The following is a 19584-nucleotide window of genomic DNA, read 5'->3' as shown; positions in this document are numbered from 1 at the left end:
GGTTCTGGAAGGTGCTGGCTGAAATAGCCTCATTTGCCAGGCTGGCTTTGGATGCAGCCACTGGCTGGGAGCTCAGCTGAGACTGTTGGCTAGGGCCCTTGGTTCCCTTCTTGTGGGCCTCTTCATGTGGCTGCTTTGCCTCCTCAGAATGGAGGCTGGCTTCCAAAAATGAGTGTCAAACATGGCCAAGACCTCCAAACAGCCATCTTGAGGATGGCAGAACAGAGACCTGGAAGGATGCAGCCTCCCAACACAAGACAGCCTACCTCTTAACTTCTATTACATGCAACAGAAATAACCTGCTGTATTGTTGAAGCCACTGCTTTTTCTCGTCAACTGAAGAACGACAAAGTTACAAATTTGGAAAGGAGAGCTTTATTTCTCATAAAGTGTTGCAGCCTGCAGGCAGCCATTCTGATAAGCGTAACCTCCAGTCAGAAGCCAGAAATAGGCTCTTGAGAGTGGGAAGAATAAGACAGAGATATATGCTGAGCAGGGTGGCCAAATATATATATTTGACAGTTATAAGAGGAGCTATGAATATTCACAAAGGGGAGGCATGGGCATGTGTAGAGGACTAACATGAATACAACATGTGTCCCATGTTCACTTTGGGGTGGAGACCTAACATTTAAATGTATTACAATTAGGCCCTATACATCCAAGGGTGAAACAGAGCACACAAAGTCCCTCTGCACAGCATCCATAGATGGCCAGAACCACTTTGTGGTTGGCGGTCTCTTATCAGGAAAGAATGTTGATCATTTGTTGTGTCAAAACCACAAAAGGGAGGTTGGTTGAATTTAGCAGTAGAACAAGTCCTTCCAAAGGGCTGGATTTGTTTAATGCTTAGGAAACAAAGCCTAATAGTGGTTAGTGAGGGAGGGGGTATAATAAGGCATGTCCAACCTTCTGTACCATCGTGGCCAGTTTTTAAGGTTTTTTGGGGGTCCCCTTGGCCAAGTGGGAAGGATCCATTCAGTTGGTATGGCATTTAGGATTTTATTTTTATTTATCAATCTCATTTTGTTTTTCCATTAAATGTAGCCAAACCTAATTTGAACGGATATACTTAATGAAGAAGAAGAGAGCAGAACTCAGGGTTTTACTATAGCCAAGAAAAACAATGTGGCTCAGTCGATACTTCTTATTTCTACCAAACAAGTGTTCATTTTTATTATGAACATTTTATAACACCTATTTTACTCTCCTAAAATGAAAATCACAGATACTATTGCCTGTAGGTATAAATAATTGTAAATAATTGAACACACACAAACACATTGCCTTAACAATAGGAAAGAGGATAAATAAAAGGAAAGTAAGTCAGCATAAAATGACATATAATTTAACATGTAAATACTGGAGTATGAGCATCCCAGGGGACTTAAAGAAGTTGTCAGGAGCTAGAACTTTCATATAGTGATTAGGCTTGCATTTAAGGGAAGTAAGAAAGCACATTTAAGAATGTGAGGTAGGACACTGGACTGTCTCACACATTACAGGACATATGGCATTGCTGTCCATTAAGTGCCAGTAGAACCTCCCAATCATCATCACAACAAAAATTGCCCCACAAATTTCCAGACTGAAGCCAGTAGCCAGTCCTATTTGAAGCCTCTGGTCTAAGTGGGCTAGAAACACCTGGGCTCTCTCCTTGGCACAGAGCCTTGAGGGTGGCCCCTTCCTTCCTGAGGCCAAGGCCCAGCCTGCCTGTCTTAACAGCTCTTAGTTTTCTCTCTTTCTGCTCTAATCTCCATTTAGGAATGCCAGATTTAGCAATAAAATCCGAGAATTCCTGGTTAAATTTGAATTTCAGATTAAACTATGAATAATCTTTTAAGTATGTCCCAAATCTTGCATGAGACCTTCACTAAAAAAAAAAAAAAGAAAGAAAAAAAATTGATTTAACTGAAATTTGAATTTACCTGGAACACCCTATATTTTACTTGACAGCCTTACTCCCAGTACACATTGTTCCCATCAGAACTTCAAGCAAACCTATCTTAAGGGGTATCAATTCAGCTGGGAGACTTTAAGACCTATGGGCATAATGCAGAATTTCCCAAAATGGGTTCCACGGAGTACTTCCATGAAGTGCTCAGTAGGAAAAAAGAGGCAGCCTACTTTAACTCCTCTTAGAGATTCAAAATACTGCACATATCTCCTAGGAAAGCTTAAGCGGGTCCTGCCCTTACACTTAATACTTAACCTGGTATTTCCCAAACCATTTCATCTAGCACCTGCTAACTGTCTCAAACACCAGTGGTCCAGGGAACACACCATAGGAGGCAGGTTTGAGGAAACTATTTCTGGAGCCCCAAACTAATCCCACGTGGCCACACTCGTGCTGTGGTTACTATGACTCTCTAGGCCTCAGTTTCTCATCAGCAGAAGGGTGGAGTTGAATGCAATTAGCTTGAAGGTCCCTGGAGTTTATGAAATCTGGAGATTCCACTTTCATACACTGCCTTCCCTCAGAGCTCTGTCCCATTATTGCCAAGAGTCACCTCAAGCCAAACTCAAAAGTTGGAGCAAACCAAAGGTTCAAAGCTCACACAGTGCATGAACTGTCTCCAGGAGCCTGAATTCTCCATCCTATTTTTAGCTCTGATCCATCTCAGGCCCAGCAGATGCCATAGTGATGATCACTGTAATTTCATGGGAAAGATACAAGAAACCCAACAATAACAGCAATAATTCAGCAGCCTAGCAGATGCCAGATCTCATTTGTGCTTCTCCCATAGCATAACTGATGATACACACTATCAGGGCAAAAGAATGTTCATCTGTGGCAAAAGACCTTTAGCACATTTCCTGTAACCTCCAATTTGCAGCAAGTTGAGTTCCAGTTGGTGGGTAAGTTAGTTCGTGTCTTCTCATAACACATTTCCCGCAGAAATGTTCGACATAGTCTAGACTTCCTGGAAGGCCCGTTCCTCCAGGCCCATTTAATCCATGATAAAACTATAGTTCAAGGACTAATCCTCAAAGGCTCAACATGGGAAGGCACCCATTTTGTCCCCTTCTCTCCTGTTTTTTCTCCCTTGCTTTACAGCCCCTCTTATCCTCCAGGCCTCCTACCCATCAGTTGCTTTACTAGTCCACCAAAGAAATAATTTTCTACCACCAAATATAATTTTTGCAGTAAGAGGGAGAAGACCACACAAATGATCATTCTTCAGCATTTAAGGGACCCCCAACCTCTACCCCCAGAATGGTGTTGATCAGTAATTTGTACCTAAGGAACATGCAAGTGTGAAGTTCTGGAGTCAAAACCTACATTGCCTGAATGCAAGCAAGCAAATCTCTGCTTTAAACGCATGACATGGGAGGGTCAATGTGTTTTCATCTATGATGGCAATGGAGGCACCAGATTGAACATAAATGGGGCCCTCTGTGAAGACGCACGTGTCTGGGTGTGTCTCTGTTGAGGGGCAGGACCTCCCAGACAACTGGTGGATCAGAGGCCCTGGGGCAGCATAGTGCTTGTCCAGAACAGTGGTTCTCAAAATGTGGTCCCTAGAGCAGTAGTACCAGAATCATCTGGGGATTATTTTGAAATGTAAAATCTTAAACCCCACCCCAGAGTTACTAAATCAAAAAGCCTGGATAACACCCAGAAATCAGTGTTTTAATGAAACCTTCAGGTGACTCTAATGCATGCTGAAGTTTGAGAACCACTGGTATAGAATGTGGATCCTCCTACCTTAATTTTTTATCTGCACTGCTTAGAAAGAAGGAGCTACAGGCAGAAGGTGGAAGATATGTTCTCACAGGGTTTTGCATGACCTGGCAGCATGATCATGGCTACCCAGGAGGCAAAGGTGACGGAATAGGGGAGACAGTGTTGCTTCAGCCTGGTGAAAACTCCAGAAAGTACAGCCGTTCCTTGGTACCCTGCAGGTTGCTGATGTGGCCACTAGAAAAAGGTGACCCCTCCATTCCTTGGCATGGACATTTAGACTCTCAAGAATACCACTGAAGCCATGCAGAGGTGAGGTGAGGGCACAGCCACCCTCAGATGGCATCTTGATCCCCAGCTATGAAACCCTGAACTGAAAGAGCATAAAATAACTGTTTCTGAGGACACACAAGATCCCACTAGAGAGTATCCAACACTGGGTGAGACTTTGATGGAGCTGGAGCTTCTGGGCCATGCATTGGTGGTAAGGGGTGGGGGGTGTGCAGGGGTGGGGGCTGTGATATTTTGGCTATTCCCATTAATATAATCCTGTTAGACTGGGGAAGCTTGAGTTACAGGTGAAATAGAAATTCATCCTTAGTGTAGGGTTTAGCACACCGAAAACTTCACCTCTCTCTGCTGACTCTGGTATATACACCAAGCAGAGAAAAATTGGATTTAAAAGCAAAGAGAGATAGACCATCCTTCCTCCTCAGCTTTCTCTTTCACTCTCTGTCTCTCTCTCTCTCTCACACACACACACACAGCATGTATGCACACTCACACGCACAGGTCTGCATGGCACATTGCAGTAATTCCCAAGTGCTTCCTGGCTGACAGTGAAAGCCTGCTTGCCTGAACAGCAATCAAATCCACAGCCTGCCCTGATAATTACCCCGTCAACTTTAGCCCCAGTAAAATAAATGAGCCATTCAAAGATTTCTGGAAACTTCAGTCCCAGCAACGCCTCCTCAGATACAGTGGTTTGGTAGTTTGGGGTCTCCTTGTGCTCTCACAGAAAGGATATCAAATTTCTGACCACTTTCCCTGTGGTTGAACTATTTCTCCTCCTTTGAAGATCATAATTTCTGAAACACTGGCGTCTCCCTTTTCTTTCCTACTTGTTTATCCTCTTGTAACTTGAAGGCTCTGAAGGCCAAGTCATAGAAATTGTTAACTGCAGTCTTGGATTTTGTTAAACAAAAGAACTGGTGATGGCTCTCACTGGGGCTGCCAGAAAATACTGCTTATTTGGCTGGGCATGGCTGGAGCCCACACTAAATGTCAGCTCCTCTATGGAGCTATCTCCTTCTCACGATGTCAGCTTAATTCTCATTACTTTTAAGCTACTGAGTATCTGGGCATTTCATTCTTCAGAAAGTTTTTCCAGAAAATTAACTTTTGTGGGGGAAATCATGTGCTGTATTAATTCACCCCAGACACTATCAGTTTCTAAATGAAATCTCCAGGCATTAGTCAATACTGGCTCTTTGTAAGTGTTTCACATCTCCCAGGGCATCAAGAGATCAGACTCAGTGAGACAAGGATGTAAAATTCTTGTCAGTGTTTCAGTGCCCACTATTTCTTGTCTCCTGTGGCTTTGTGCCACTGGATCCTGTAATACAAGCCTTGTCTTGCCTGCTTTCTTCACTGAATTTCCTATACCAGGTATCAGGAAAGTCAAAGAACACAAATATTTTCTAATGCCAGCATCTGCTTAGAGCCCTGTTCACAAGACCTGTCAGAGAAACCAAAGCAAAAAAATCTCCTTCCTGTCATCTGCCTTTCAGTCATTTAGTGAGGAATCCTTAATGCTGGAAAAGTAACTCAATGAAATGGAGCTAGAGGGAGAGAGCAAATGAGCCACGTTCACTGTAGAGTTCACAAACTTCAGGTATGAATCCGAAGACCCCAGAGTTGTAGTAAGCAGCAAAGACCCCCTGCAGATGCAATCTACACCATCTCCCAACCATGGGACTGGTAGGACATGTGTGCGTTCCAGGTCTCTTTATGTCAGGTCAGACTGCTTTAGTCCTGCCATGGAAATAAATCCCTAAACTAGGATCAGGTGTCTCCTGTCAAGACCAAAATACAAAGTTAGCAACAATGGCTCCTTTGGTGTTCTGGAAAGGAAAGGCTGTTGGCACAGCTCACCCATCTCCTTTTGTGAGGGACATTGCTCCATCTTCCCTGTTTCCCCTTCTTTCCTCCCCTTGTACTGCATGATAAACAAACCAAGTGGTATCTTCCATTTCACCTTGAATGAGCTCTCTTATCCCCATGTATTGATATCACTGACATTTGATTCTGAGGTACTGCAATAGGTGATAAACAGCTATACCTTTTATAGAGGATCTAAAAAGAAAGGACAGTAAGAATAAGTAGGCTCATTGTTGATAAGGTCTTCAGGTGCCTCCTGGCAAGGTGGCCTGTTCACCAGGATACTTTGCTTCCCTTACAAATGGCCTTGCCAATCTGGCATGGCACAGTGACAGAGGTGGGGGAGGTGGGGAGGCTGGGGTTTGCATGTTTGAGAGACTTTAATTTAAAATTGGCTAGCATGGTGTTCCTCAATTGAAAAGTTTTCTGGCTTGGTATCAATAGCAGTAAAGTTAAGTAATGAGCTGGGTTCTCTTTCTATGTTTATCTTTATAATCAATCTTAATTATATTTTGTTTATTCATGATCTCGTGTAACCAAGTGGTAAGATATACAAATCCTTTGCTTTCAGCCCAATAATGGAAGTAGTTCTCAAATAATGAATATTTACAATTATGACTTTCCTGGCCCCATTTTGTAGAAACTAGTCTAGATCATTTCCTGTGGCACAAAGCTTAACCTCGTAAGTAAAGAAGTGAGCCCTGAGTCCCAAATATGCCATGATTTCTACCCTTAAACTGTTTGGCTGGAAGGCCTTGTAGAGTCATAGGAAGGACCTGGACTTCAGAGTTAGATCTGCTGGATTTGAATCCCAGCTCTACAACTCACTGACTTTGTGAGTTTGGGCATGCTGTTTGACCTCTGTAAAAGTCAGTTTCCCTATCCATAAAATGGGGGCAGTAATACCTATCTTGTGAGAATTTAATTATCTAGTTTATGTTAAATTTCAGACATTTTCTCATCAACTATTGCACTTCTTGTACCTCAATTCTATTCTATACTTTTCTCTGTTCTATATTTTAATTTGTTTTATCAATGAACATTGAACAGGTAGGACGCTATATGCTTAGAAACATTTTCCATATAACCCCTTAGGTTAAAAGAGAAGAGGCTTGAAGATACCTAACGCTTCCTAATTTTAATAGGTTCCTAAACATAATAATTCTGTTCCCTTCCATTTGCTGTCAGTTGACTCTTGAATCTATATGCCCAAACCAGACCTCTCCAATAAATGCCAGACTCAGTATATCCAATGATCTCTTTAACATCTCAATTGGATGTATAATTGGCACCTCACACTTAAATATTCAAAAAGAAACTTCTGCTCTTCCTTTTAAGACCTGTGCCTCTCACAGTCCTCCCCATCTCAACTAATAGCAACTTCATCCCTCCGCTGCTCAGGCCTAAAACATTAGATTTCTTCTGAATGCCTCTCTTTCTCTCATACCCCACATGTAATCCACCAACAAGTCCTGTTGGCTCAACCTTCAGCAGAATCTAAAGCCATCTCACACCTTCACTGCCATCCTAATTTAAGCCACCATTATTCTGTCACTGAATAATTCTGTCCTAACAGATCTTTCTGCTTCCATACTCTGTTGCCAATCTCTTCCCAACACCACAGTCAAGAAATCCCTTTAAAGCCTAATCATATCATGGCATTCCAAATGGCTTTCCATCTTACTCAAGTGAAAGCCAAAGTCATTATATATAGCTTTCAATGTCCTATTTGATCTGCACCGTCTGACATACCCCCCAGTGTGGCTCATTCTGCTCTAGCTGATGCTGGGTTTCTAGCCACTTTTTCTGAACTCACCAGACACATTGCTAACTCAGGCTTTTGTACATACTGTTCCATCTGCCTGAAACATCTTCATCAGATATGTGCATGCCTCACTTTCTCACTTTATTTCAGATCTTTACTCAAATACTCCATTTCCAATCAGAACTTCCCTGCCCACTCTATTTAAAATTATAACCTGTTCACCATCTCTGGAGTCAAATTTCATATGTCTTGCTTGCTTGCTTTATTTTTTTCCCAGAGCCCTCATAATCTGAAGATTATGTGTTTGACTTATTTGTTTTATTATTAGTCTCCTCTCATTAGAATGTTAGCTCTATGAGGACAAGGGTACTCTTTTTTCTATGTCCCCATCACATATTAGGTGTTCAGTGAACATTTTTAACAAATTGAACTGGTGAATGAAATCCTCAGGGTATCTTCCTGGTTCACTCCATACATTTTTTACTTGTTCCTTTATACTTCCCCCAGACTTTTTCTTCTAGCCAAATTAGAATAACAGAGAACTAATTTATCCTTACATCTTATAATTATGGTCAGCAAAGTTATCAGGTTATAATCCCTGAACTTGTAAATGAGAATTTATTTGGGAAAGGGGTATTTGTAGATGTAATTAAGTTGAGGATTTTGAGATGAAGAGATTACCCCGGATTATCTGGGTAGACCCTTAATGGAATTATACGTGTTCTTCAGGATAGAGGCAAAGGGAGATAACACAAACACTCAGAGGAAAAGATGATGTGAAAACAGAGGCAGAGATTAAAGTGCAGTGACCTCAAGTCCAAGAGTGCCAAAAAAGCCACCAGAAGCTGGAAGAGGTAAGTACTGGATTACCTGCCACTTCCTTTGGAGGAAATGTGGCTCTGCTAACATCTTGATTTTAGATTTTTGGCTTCAATGGCTGTGAGAAAATATATTTCTGTTGTTTTAAGCCATTCAGTTTGTGGTAATTTGTTATAGTAGCACTAGGAAACAGACTCTTTTTAAATAACTTAACAAGGTCCTAGAACAAAGTTCAAAAACATATAAAGAAATATGAAATATCCAGCACTCATAAAAAGGTAAAATCCACACTGTTTGTCATCCAATCAAAAATTACAAGGCATGCAAAAAATCAGAATTAAAACTCATAATGAGGAGAAAAATCAGTGACTTGAAACTGACCCAGAAATAATATAGATGATAGAATTAGCACATGAGGAAATTAAAATAGTTAATACTATATTTTATGTGTTCACAAAGTAAGGGAAAGCATGAGCACAAGTAGGAGAGATATGAAAGATATCTAACTTTGGAAATTATGAATACAATACTTAACATGAAACATATACCATATAAAAACGGACTAGATACTGTAGAGTAAAAGATCAATCAACTTGAAGACAATAATAGAAACTATCTAAAACAAAACAAGGTAAGAAAAAAGACCAAACAAAATGAACAATAACAACAACCTCAAGAAACTTAATATACATTGCAACTGGAGATGGCTCAGAAGGGTACAAGGTTGGGGAGTGAGGGTGGACAGAAAAAATAGTTGAGAAAAGAAACAAATTTAACAAAAAGCATAAACTGATAGATGCAAGATACTCAACAAACTGAAAACACAAAGAACATAAAGAAAACTACACTAAGGCACATTAGAATCAAATTGATTAATACAACTGGGAAAGAGAAAACCTTAGAAGCAGCCAAAGAAAAAAGACACATTATGTACAGATAGCCAAAGAGAGGGATGACAGCAGATTTCTCTTTAAAAACAATGGAAGCTCAAAGGCATTGAAACATTTTCTTTAAAGTATTGAAAGGAAAAAATAATCCTTTCAAGTAGAATACTATATCCAGTGACTAGATCCTCCCAAAACAGAGGGAAAATAAAGACTTTTTAAATTTATAAATCCTAAAAGAATTCATTAGCAGCAGATCTTCTCTACAATAAATATTAGAATATTGCAGGCAAAAGGAAAATAATGCCATATGGAAATATGGATCTATGTAACAGAATAAAGAGTACTAGATAATAAACTCATGGGTAAAATATAAAATACTTTTTCCTTATTTAAAAAATCTCTTGGCCAGGTGCAGTGGCTCACGCCTATAATCCCAGCACTTTGGGAAGTCAAGGCAGGCAGATCATGAGGTCAAGAGATGGAGACCATCCTGGCCAATATGGTGAAACCCTGTTTTTACTAAAAATACAAAAATTAGCTGGATGTGGTGGCATGTGCCTGTAATCCCAGCTACTCAGGAGGCTGAGGCAGGAGAATCACTTGAACCAGGGAGTCAGAGGCTGCAGTGAGCCAAGACTGTGCCACAGCACTCCAGCCTGGCAATAGAGAGAGACTCTGTCTCAAAAAATAAAAAAATAAAAAAATAAAAAAATAAAAAATAAAAACACACCTCTTTGAAAAGTTTGTTGACTGTTTAACAGCATTCGAGAAAACCAGTGCACTAAACACAACTAAAACCAAGGACCCTCACAGAGTCCACTTTACTGTGGACTGTAAAGCTGTCTCTTCCAGAGCAAGTGCTGGTATCCATGACTGCAAGACCTGAAGATGGATTACATCCCAGGACTCTTTGCAGACACTCCTCAGTATCATCCTGGAGCCTGGTAGATCTGATGGGTGGCTAAACCCAGAAGAGCAATAACAATCACTGTAGTCTGGCTCTCAGGAAGCCCCATCCCTAGAGAAAGGGAAGAGCACCACACCAACAGAGCATGCTGTGGGACAACAGAATCTGAACAGCAGCCATTAAGCCCCAATCTTTCCTCTGACATAGTCTACCCAAATGAGAAGGCACCAGAAAAACAATTCTGGTAATATGACAAAACAAGGTTATTTAACACCCCCAAAAGATCACACTAGCTCACAAGCAATGGATCCAAACCAAGAAGAAATCTCTGAAATGCCAGAAAAAGAATTCAGAGGTCAATTATTAAGCTACTCAAAGAGGCAACAGAGAAAGGTAGAAACTAACTTAAAGAAATTTTGTAAAAAGTACAGGATATGGATGAAAAATTCTCCAGAAAAATAGCATAAATAAAAAACAACCACAACTTCTGGAGATGAAAGACACACTTAGAGAAATGTAAAATACACTAGAAAGTTTCAACAATAGAAGCAAACAAGTAGAAGGAAGAACTTCAGAACTCAAACACAAGGCTTTCAAATTAACCCAACAAAGACAAAGAAAAAAGATTTTTTAAAAAAAATGAACAAAGCCTCCAAGAAGTATGGGATTATGTTAAACAACCAAACCTAAGAATAACTTGTGTTCCCGAGGAAGAAGAGAAATCTAAAAGTTTAGAAAATATATTTAAGGGAACAATCGAGGAAAATTTCCCTGGCTTTGCTAAAGGGCTAGACATCCAAATACAAGAAGCTCAAAGAACACCTGGGAAATGCATTGCAAAAAGTTTGTAACCTAGGTACATAGTCTTCAGGTTATCTAAAGTCAAGATGAAGGAAAAAATCTTAAGAGTTGTGAGGTAAAAGCATCAGGTAACCTATAAAGGAAAACCTATCAGATTAACTGTAGATTTCTCAGCAGAAACCCCATAGGCCAGAAGGGATTGGAGTTTTATTTTTAGCTTCCTTAAACAAGACAATTATCAGTCAAGAATTTTGTATCCAGCAAAACTAAGCTTTATAAATGAAAGAAGGAAAGTCTTTTCTGGACCAAAAAAAATGCTGAGAGAATTCACCACTACCAAGCCAGCACTACAGAAACTGCTAAAAGGAGTTGTCAAACTTGAAACAAAACCTCGAGATACACCAAAATAGAACCCCCTGAAAACATAAATCTAACAGGGCCTATAAAACAATAACACAATGAAAAAAAAAAACACAAGATATTCAGGCAACAACTAGCATGATGACTAGAATAGCACCTCACATCTCAATACTAATGTTGAATGTAAATGGCCTCAATGCTGGGTCAACAATGAAAGCAAGATGGAAATAAAAAATTATTTGAACTAAATGATAAAAGTAACACAACCTATCAAAACATCTGGGATACAGCAAAAGCAGTGCTAAGAGGAAAGTCCATAGCTTAAAATGCATACATCAAAAAAGCTGAAGAGCACAAATAGACAATCTAAGGTCACACCTCAAGGAACTAGAGAAACAAGAACAAACAAAACCCAAACCTAGCAGAAGAAAAGAAATAACAGTGATCAGAGCAGAACTAAATGAAATGGAAACAACAACAACTACAAAAAAAATACAAAAGACAAATGAAACAAAAGGCTGTTTTTTTTAAAAGATAAACAAAACTGATCCACCATTAGCGAGATTAACCAAGAAGAGAGATATAAATAAGTTCAATTAGAAATGAAACAGAAAGTATTACAACCGATACCACAGAAATACAAAAGATCATTCAAGGCTACTATGAACATCTTTACACACACAAACTAGAAAACCTAGAGGAGATACATAAATTCCTGGAAATATACAACCCTCCTAGATTAAACCAGGAAGAAATAGAAACTCTGAACAGACCAATAACAATCAGTAAGATTGAAATGGTAATTCAAAAATTGCCAACAAAAAAGAGTCCAGGAACAGATGGATTCCCACGTGAAGTCTATCAGACATTCAAAAAAAACCTGGTACCAATTATATTGACACTATTCCAAAAGATAGGGAAGGAGGAAATCCTCCCTAAATCATTCTATGAAGCCCTAATACCAAAATAAGGAAAGGACATAACAAAAGAAGTAAATTACAGACTGATATCTCTGATGAACATAGATGCAAAAATCCTCAACACAGTACTAGCTAACTGAATCCAATAGCATATGAAAAAGATAATCCACCATGATCAAGTGGGTTTCATACCAGGGAAGCAGGGATGGGTTAGCATATGCAAGTCAATAAATGTGATACATTACATAAACAGAATTAAAAATAAGTACAATGTGATCATCTCAATAGATGCAGAAAAATCATTTTATAAAATCCAGCATCCCTTTATGATTAAAACCCTCAGCAAAAACAAATTCAAAGGGACATACCTTAAGGTAATAAAAGCTATCTATAACAAACCCACAACCAGCATTATACGTAACAGGGACAAGTTGAAAGCATTCCCCCTGAGAGCTGGAACAAGACAAGGATACCCACTTTCACCACTTCTATTCAACATTGTACTGGAAGTCCTAGCCAGAGCAATCAGACAAGAGAAAGAAATAAAGGGCATCCAAATCAGTAAAGAGAAAGTCAAACTGTCTCTGTTTGCTGATGATATGATCATATACCTAGAAAACCCTAAAGACTCCTCTAAAAAGATCCTAGAACAGGTAAATGAATTCAGTTGAGTTTCAAGATACAAAATTAATGTACACAAATCAGTAGCCCTGCTATACACCAACCATGACCAAGCTGAGAATCAAATCAAGAACTCAACATCTCTTACAATAGCTACAAAATCTGTAAAATATTTAGGAATACACCTAACCAAGGAGGTGAAAGACATCTACAAGGAAAACTACAAAACAATGCTGAAAGAAATCATAGATGACACAAACAAATGGAAACATACCCTATGCTCATGGATGGATAGAATCAATATTGTAAAAATACCATACTGCCAAAAGCAATATACAAATTCAATGCAATTACATCAAAATACCACCATAATTCTTCACAGAACTAAAAAAAAAAATCCTAAAATTGCATGGAACAAAAAGGAGCCCACATATCCAAAGCAAGACTAAGCAAAAAGAACAAATCTAGAGGTGTCACATTACCCAACTTCAAACTATATTGTAAGGCCATAGTCACCAAAACAGTATGGGACTGGTATAAAAATAGGCACACAGGCCAATGGAACAGAATACAGAACCTAGAAATAGAGCCAAATACTTACAGTCAACTGATCATCTGACAAAACAAACAAGATGTAAAGTGGGAAAAGGACACCTATTCAACAAATGGTGCTGGAACAATCAGCAAGCCATATGTAGAAGAATGAAACTGGATCCTCTTTTCTCACTTTATACAAAAATCAACTCAAGATGGATCAGAGACTTAAATCTAAGACCTGAAATCATAAAAGTTCTAGAAGATAATATTGGAAAAATCCTTCTAGACATTGGCTTAGGCAAAGACTTCATGACCAAGAACCCAAAAGCAAATGCAACAAAAACAAAGATAAATAGATGGGACTTAAACTAAAAAGCTTCTGCATAGCAAAAGAAATAATCAGCAGAGTTAACAGACACCCCATAGAGGGGGAGAAAATCTTCACAATCTGTATATCTGACAGAGGATGAATATCCAGAATTTACAAGGATCTCAAACTAATCAGCAAGAGAAAAGCAAACAATCCCATCAAAAAGTGGGCTAAAGGCATGAACAGATAATTCTCAAAAGAAGATACACAAATGGACAACAAACAAATGAAAAAATGTTCAACATCACTAATGATCAGAGAAATGCAAATCAAAACCACAACATGATACCACCTTACTCCTACAAGAATGGCCATAATAAAAAAAAAAGTCAAAAAATAATAGTTGTTGGGATGGAACAGGGAACACTATAACACTGCTGGTGGGAACGTAAACTAGTACAACCACTATGGAAAAGAGTATGGACATTCCTTAAAGAACTAAAAGTAGATGTACCATTTGATTCAGCAATCCCACTTCTGGGTATTGAAACAAAGGAAAAGAAGTCACGTAAAAAAAGACACTTGTACATGCATGTTTATAGCAGCACAATGTGCTACTGCAAAAATATGGAACCAGCCCAAATGCCCATCAATCAATGAGTGGATAAAGCAAATATGGTATATATACATAGTGTATATATATACATACACACCATGGAATACTACTCAGCCATAAAAGGGAACAAAATAATGGCCTTTGCAGCCACCTGAATGGAGCTGGAGACCATTATTCTAAGCGAAGTAACTCAGAAATGGAAAATCAAACATCATATGTTCTCAATGATATGTGGGAACTAAGCTATGAGGATGCAAAGGCATAAGAATAATACAATGGACTTTGGGGACTCAGAGGGAATGGTGGGAGGGAGGTGAGGAGTAAAATGCTACACACTAGATACAGTGTACACTGCTCCAGGGACGGGTGCACCAAAACCTCAAAAATCACCAGTAAAGAACTTATCCATGTAACCAAACACCACCTGTTCCCCCAAAACTCATTGAAATTAATTAAAAATAAATAAATATCCTGGACGCAGTGGCTCATGCCTGTAATCCCAGCACTTTGGGAGGCCAAGGCGGGTGGATCACTTGAGGCCAGGAGTTTGAGATCAGCCTGGCCCACATTGTGAAACCCCGTCTCTATAAAAAATTTTTAAAAGGCCAGGCGCGGTGGCTTCACGCTTGTAATCTCAGCACTTCGGGAGGCTGAGGCAGGTGGATCACGAGGTCAGGAGATCGAGACCATCCTGGCTAACACAGTGAAACCCCGTCTCTACTAAAAATGCAAACAATTAGCTGGGCGTGGTGGCAGGTGCCTATAGTCCCAGCTACTCGGGAGGCTGAGGCAAGAGAATGGTGTGAACCCGGGAGGCGGAGCTTGCGGTGAGCCAAGATCGCGCCACTACACTCCAGCCTGGGCAACAGAACAAGACTGTCTCAAAAAAAAAAAAAAAAAAAAAAATTAACCAGGAGTGGAAGTGCTCGCCTGTAATCCCAGCTACTTGGGAGGCCGAGGCAGGAGAACAGCATGAACCCAGGAGGCAGAGGTTGCAGTGAGCCAAGATTGTGCCACTGCACTCCAGCCTGAGCAACAGAGCAAGACTCCATTTCAAAAATAAATAAATAAATAAATAAATAAATATCGGTTGACTGTTTAAATGAAAGATAACAATGTATTGAGAGGTATATAACATGTAAGCATTAAATTATGACAATAGCACAAAGGCAGAGAAAGAGAAATTATACATGAAGGAATATGTTACTTGAAGCTAGGTTATGACAAATTAAAGTTATATGGTATAAAACCTAAAGCAAACACTAAAACAAAACCAACTACAAAAACCTATATGACAACAAAAACCAGAGAACTAAGAAGCCACCAAAGGAGATAAAATGGATTAAAAAAATGCAATCAATCTAAAAGAAGGCAGATAAGAAAAGAGAAAGGGAAGCAAAGAACAAATGAGAAAAATAGAAAACAAATATAACAAAATGGTAGATAGAAGTTCTACTATGTCAACAATCTCAATAAATTTAAATTGCCTGCACACCTTCATTAAGTCCTGAGGACATGTAAGTCATGTGCATTTGCAGCATTTGTGTCTTTAGAGCAGTTTCCAGATTTACCACCTTGACTTCTTTCATTCAGGTTTGGTAATAGGCTATTTCAGGTTATGTGGAGCTGAGACACACTTGAGTATATTGTAAAGATATGAAGAGAAGTGAGCGAGGCAGGAAATGGTCATAACTCCCACATTGGCTGCTTTAAAGAAAACCTCAATATCTTTTAGAACAAAGTGGAAATTGCAAAATTGAAAGTCACAGAGAACACAATTACCATTCAGGAGAAAATACAGACCTGAGCTTCTGGGGACCTTCTAATGCTCTGCTATTCTCTGCCTCAGCAATTACTGCAATGCTAATTTTCTATCTCAGGTTCAGACTCAGGAGAGAGGTCCCAGCTGTATAATACAAATCACTGTCTTACGTGAAGTACTATATCAGTGAGGCTTAGCAGGAACCACACAACCCATGCCACATGGTACAATATAGTATGTCGAATATGGGCAATTAATTATGGACCTGTGGGAAAACCCAAAAAGGCAAACAGCAAGGGACAATGAGGCAATCCAGAGAGCCAATATCTCGCCTAGGGCTGAAGAGACTCAAAGGAAAAAGAGTTGTTACTAGAGCCCAGAAGCCCAGGCTGCCTAGAAAGCTCAGAATATGTAGTTTGCAAAGGCCAGTCCCATGTTACTGAGAACAGAGAAAGAGAAAAGACACTAGATCTGAGAGTAAACCCAAATAGGCAAATGACTAGCCCAGTTGCATTACTGGGCAGAGTCTTAACACTAACCAATTAAATGTGGATCACATGCCTATCACTGGTCTCTAGGTCTGGAAGGCTTTGAAAATCATGACTTTGACATGGAAATTTCCATATTCAAACTAATCTCAGATATGAAAATGGGTCTACATTTGGTTTAAAATCCTACCTTCTCTCTTTATGTAAGGAATTCTATTGGGATTTCTGGAAAGTAGTTTTTTTGTTTGTTTGTTGATTTTTGTTTTTTGTTTTTTTGTTTTTAACAATTCTCAGCAATGCTCACTGCTAAAATTGTATTTTCCATCCTATCCTGCCATGAGGCACATTATCAATTGCTCAATTATAGCTCAATAGCTTTCTCTTGGTTCTATACTTAAGGCAATACTTGTGGGTTTTGTTTTCGTGCCTCAGTATTTCAAAGACTGGGAGACTGATAGAATTCTGACTGTGACATTCTGCAGGATGCTACTATGGATCATGTAATATCTGACACACTCAGCTCCTTTTGTAGAGCGATTTTATGGTGTGAAGGTCATGACTCTCAGTGCTTTGCCATGTAGCTAGGCATTTGTGTGCAAGGGCTGGATTGCTTCCCAGTGTTGGTCTGACAAAACATTTTACATAATCACCCTGAAAGAGCACTTTTTTGTTTTGTTTTGTTTTTGCTTGGACAGTTCTTGGTTAAAAAGAAACCAGTTCTTAATTTAGCCTTTTCATAAATTGTGAATCTCATTTAACTTAGATTTGTGTTTAATTTTGACAATTTTTAAAAAGGGAAGACAAGGGATTTCTTCCTGTAGAATATGTTCTTGGTTAACATGTTCATAAAGACTTTCATTGATTTATTCCTTTAACTGAAGGGAAAGAAGTTTAAAATCTCTAGTGTGAAATACTGCTGGCTTAGGGGTCACTAAAGTCTTCTCATCTGTGCTTTACTCTTCTCCACTAGAATATAAATTTCCTAAGGGCAGGGATATTGTGTTATTTACTGCCATATTGCCACTAGCTAGAATAATTTCTGACACAGAGTGAGTTATCTTATTTGTTGACTGAATTAAGTGATTAGCATCATTTAACTGAAAGAAATAAACCCTGTATAGTGACTGGGACATGAGCATCAAAAAATACAATGTGCAATACGGTAGCTTCTTTAAGAAGATGGCACAGTGTATTAGTCCACTAAGGCTGTCCTAACAAAATACCATAGGCTGAGTGGCTGAAACAATAAAAATTAATTTTCTCACAGTTCGGGAGGCAGGAAGTCCAAAATCAAGGTGCTGGAAAATCAAAGCGCTTGGTGTCTGGAGAGGACTTTCTTTTTGGCTGGCAGATGCAATCTTCTCCTTCTGTCCTCACATGGCCTTTCTTCTGTGGGGGCAAAGCGGTGGGATGTGGAAGCTCTGGTTAGAGCTCCTCTTCTTATAAGGACACTAATCCTGTTAGATTAGGATCCCACTCTTATGACCTCATTTAACCTTAATTACCTCTGTACAAGCCCTATCTCCAAACACAGTCACATTTGGTATTAGGGCTTCAACATATACATATTAAGGGGGCACGAGTATAATATACAGATTTGTTTGTTTTCTTCCTAGGAAATGTCTAAACCAGTATGAGTCAAATCAATAGCACTTTGGAAAAATGGAACATTTAACGGCTAAAATTGTTTTCTCTAATTGAATGTTCTCTTTATTTAAGCATTGAAGAGGGTGAGGTTCAAGGGTTATTCTCCCAAAGTTACAGCGGTCTCGGAGGTGGTGGAGGGTGGCAGCAGGACAGTGAGCTGAGGGCCAACACCTGTGCCCCAGTGTGCTGCTCTGCTCAGCTCCATGTGCACCAGGGAACAGCCATTGTCTGATTGGATCTGGAATCACAATTGAGTCTAGTTCTGGAATCTCAGACACATGCAGAACTACACCTTGTCTCCAGTTGCTACAAGTCAAGTCCACCTGTATGCAGACAGCTACAATTGTCTTGTAAAATTATAAAACAGAGAACGGGGACAACAGTATTATCTATATTGACTATAGATTAATTATTCATTTGCATTGTCTTTTGTACTTATAAATATGAAATTTGTGTATAAACGTGAGTGTGGTTTACAATATAAGATACAGATCTATCTATATATATATATATATATATATATCTTTAAAAGATTATTCTCTCTGCTCTTTGGCCTAAATTTCCAAATGGAATCATCCTGTGTACAGTAACCTGTGTCTGAAAATTTCTGTCCACTTAGAGTAATGAAGGCATGGGGTCATAATGAGAGCAACAAAAAAGTTACACTTTACACTATGAAAGACCATCACCTTATTGTTCATTTACTTAAGTTTTTCATTTTGTTTTTTTAAAATATATTTTGAAATGTTGAAGAGAATAAAAAACTCAAGGCACATCTCATTTTATGTCTAATCTGTACAACTAAGAAGCAAAAACAGTCTGTCAGGAAGCCTTTCCCTGGGGATCTGGTTAATGTTTCCACGTTTCTCTAGAAATAAGTACCCTGATTTCAGAAATACACTGGCTTTCTAGTCTATACCAGATCGCACCAGTTAGCTCATTCACAAGCAACAGGTTATCAAAGAGGAAAAATCTTCCCTCTAGCATTTCAACATTCTTTTTCAGGGAGTTAGAGCCAGATATCTGATGTATCTGGAAAGAACCTTTCCTGGTTATAGCAAAACCAATTGTGTCCAAAGGTCTTGAATTTAGAGATAAATTAGGCACCTAACAGAGACTCATGGGGAAAAGTTTTCTCACTAGAAGTCCATTAGAGAATAATTTTATTAATGATTTGCTCTACAGGCTACCATTTGTTCAAAGGATCACCTAATTTTTTTTACTTTTGGTGAAATATAACATACAGAAAAGTGAATTAAATATAAATGTACAATTAGCAAATTATAAAACAAGCACCCA

General features: G+C 39.1%; 1 long non-coding RNA gene across 1 annotated transcript; it reads left to right on the top strand.

Moving 5' to 3' along the window:
- Window positions 1-218: 218 nt before the first annotated feature.
- Window positions 219-19059, top strand: LOC129034509 (uncharacterized). Its single transcript, XR_008501961.1, has 4 exons — window positions 219-2859; window positions 3907-3997; window positions 8340-8464; window positions 18397-19059. It is a non-coding gene; the product is annotated as an uncharacterized LOC129034509 (long non-coding RNA).
- Window positions 19060-19584: the final 525 nt, after the last annotated feature.

The sequence above is a fragment of the Pongo pygmaeus genome, chromosome 3 (assembly GCF_028885625.2).
Source record: "Pongo pygmaeus isolate AG05252 chromosome 3, NHGRI_mPonPyg2-v2.0_pri, whole genome shotgun sequence".
NCBI lineage: Eukaryota > Metazoa > Chordata > Mammalia > Primates > Hominidae > Pongo > Pongo pygmaeus.
The sequence above is the reverse complement of the archived record's forward strand: the minus strand, read 5'-3'. Positions and strand labels throughout refer to the sequence as shown.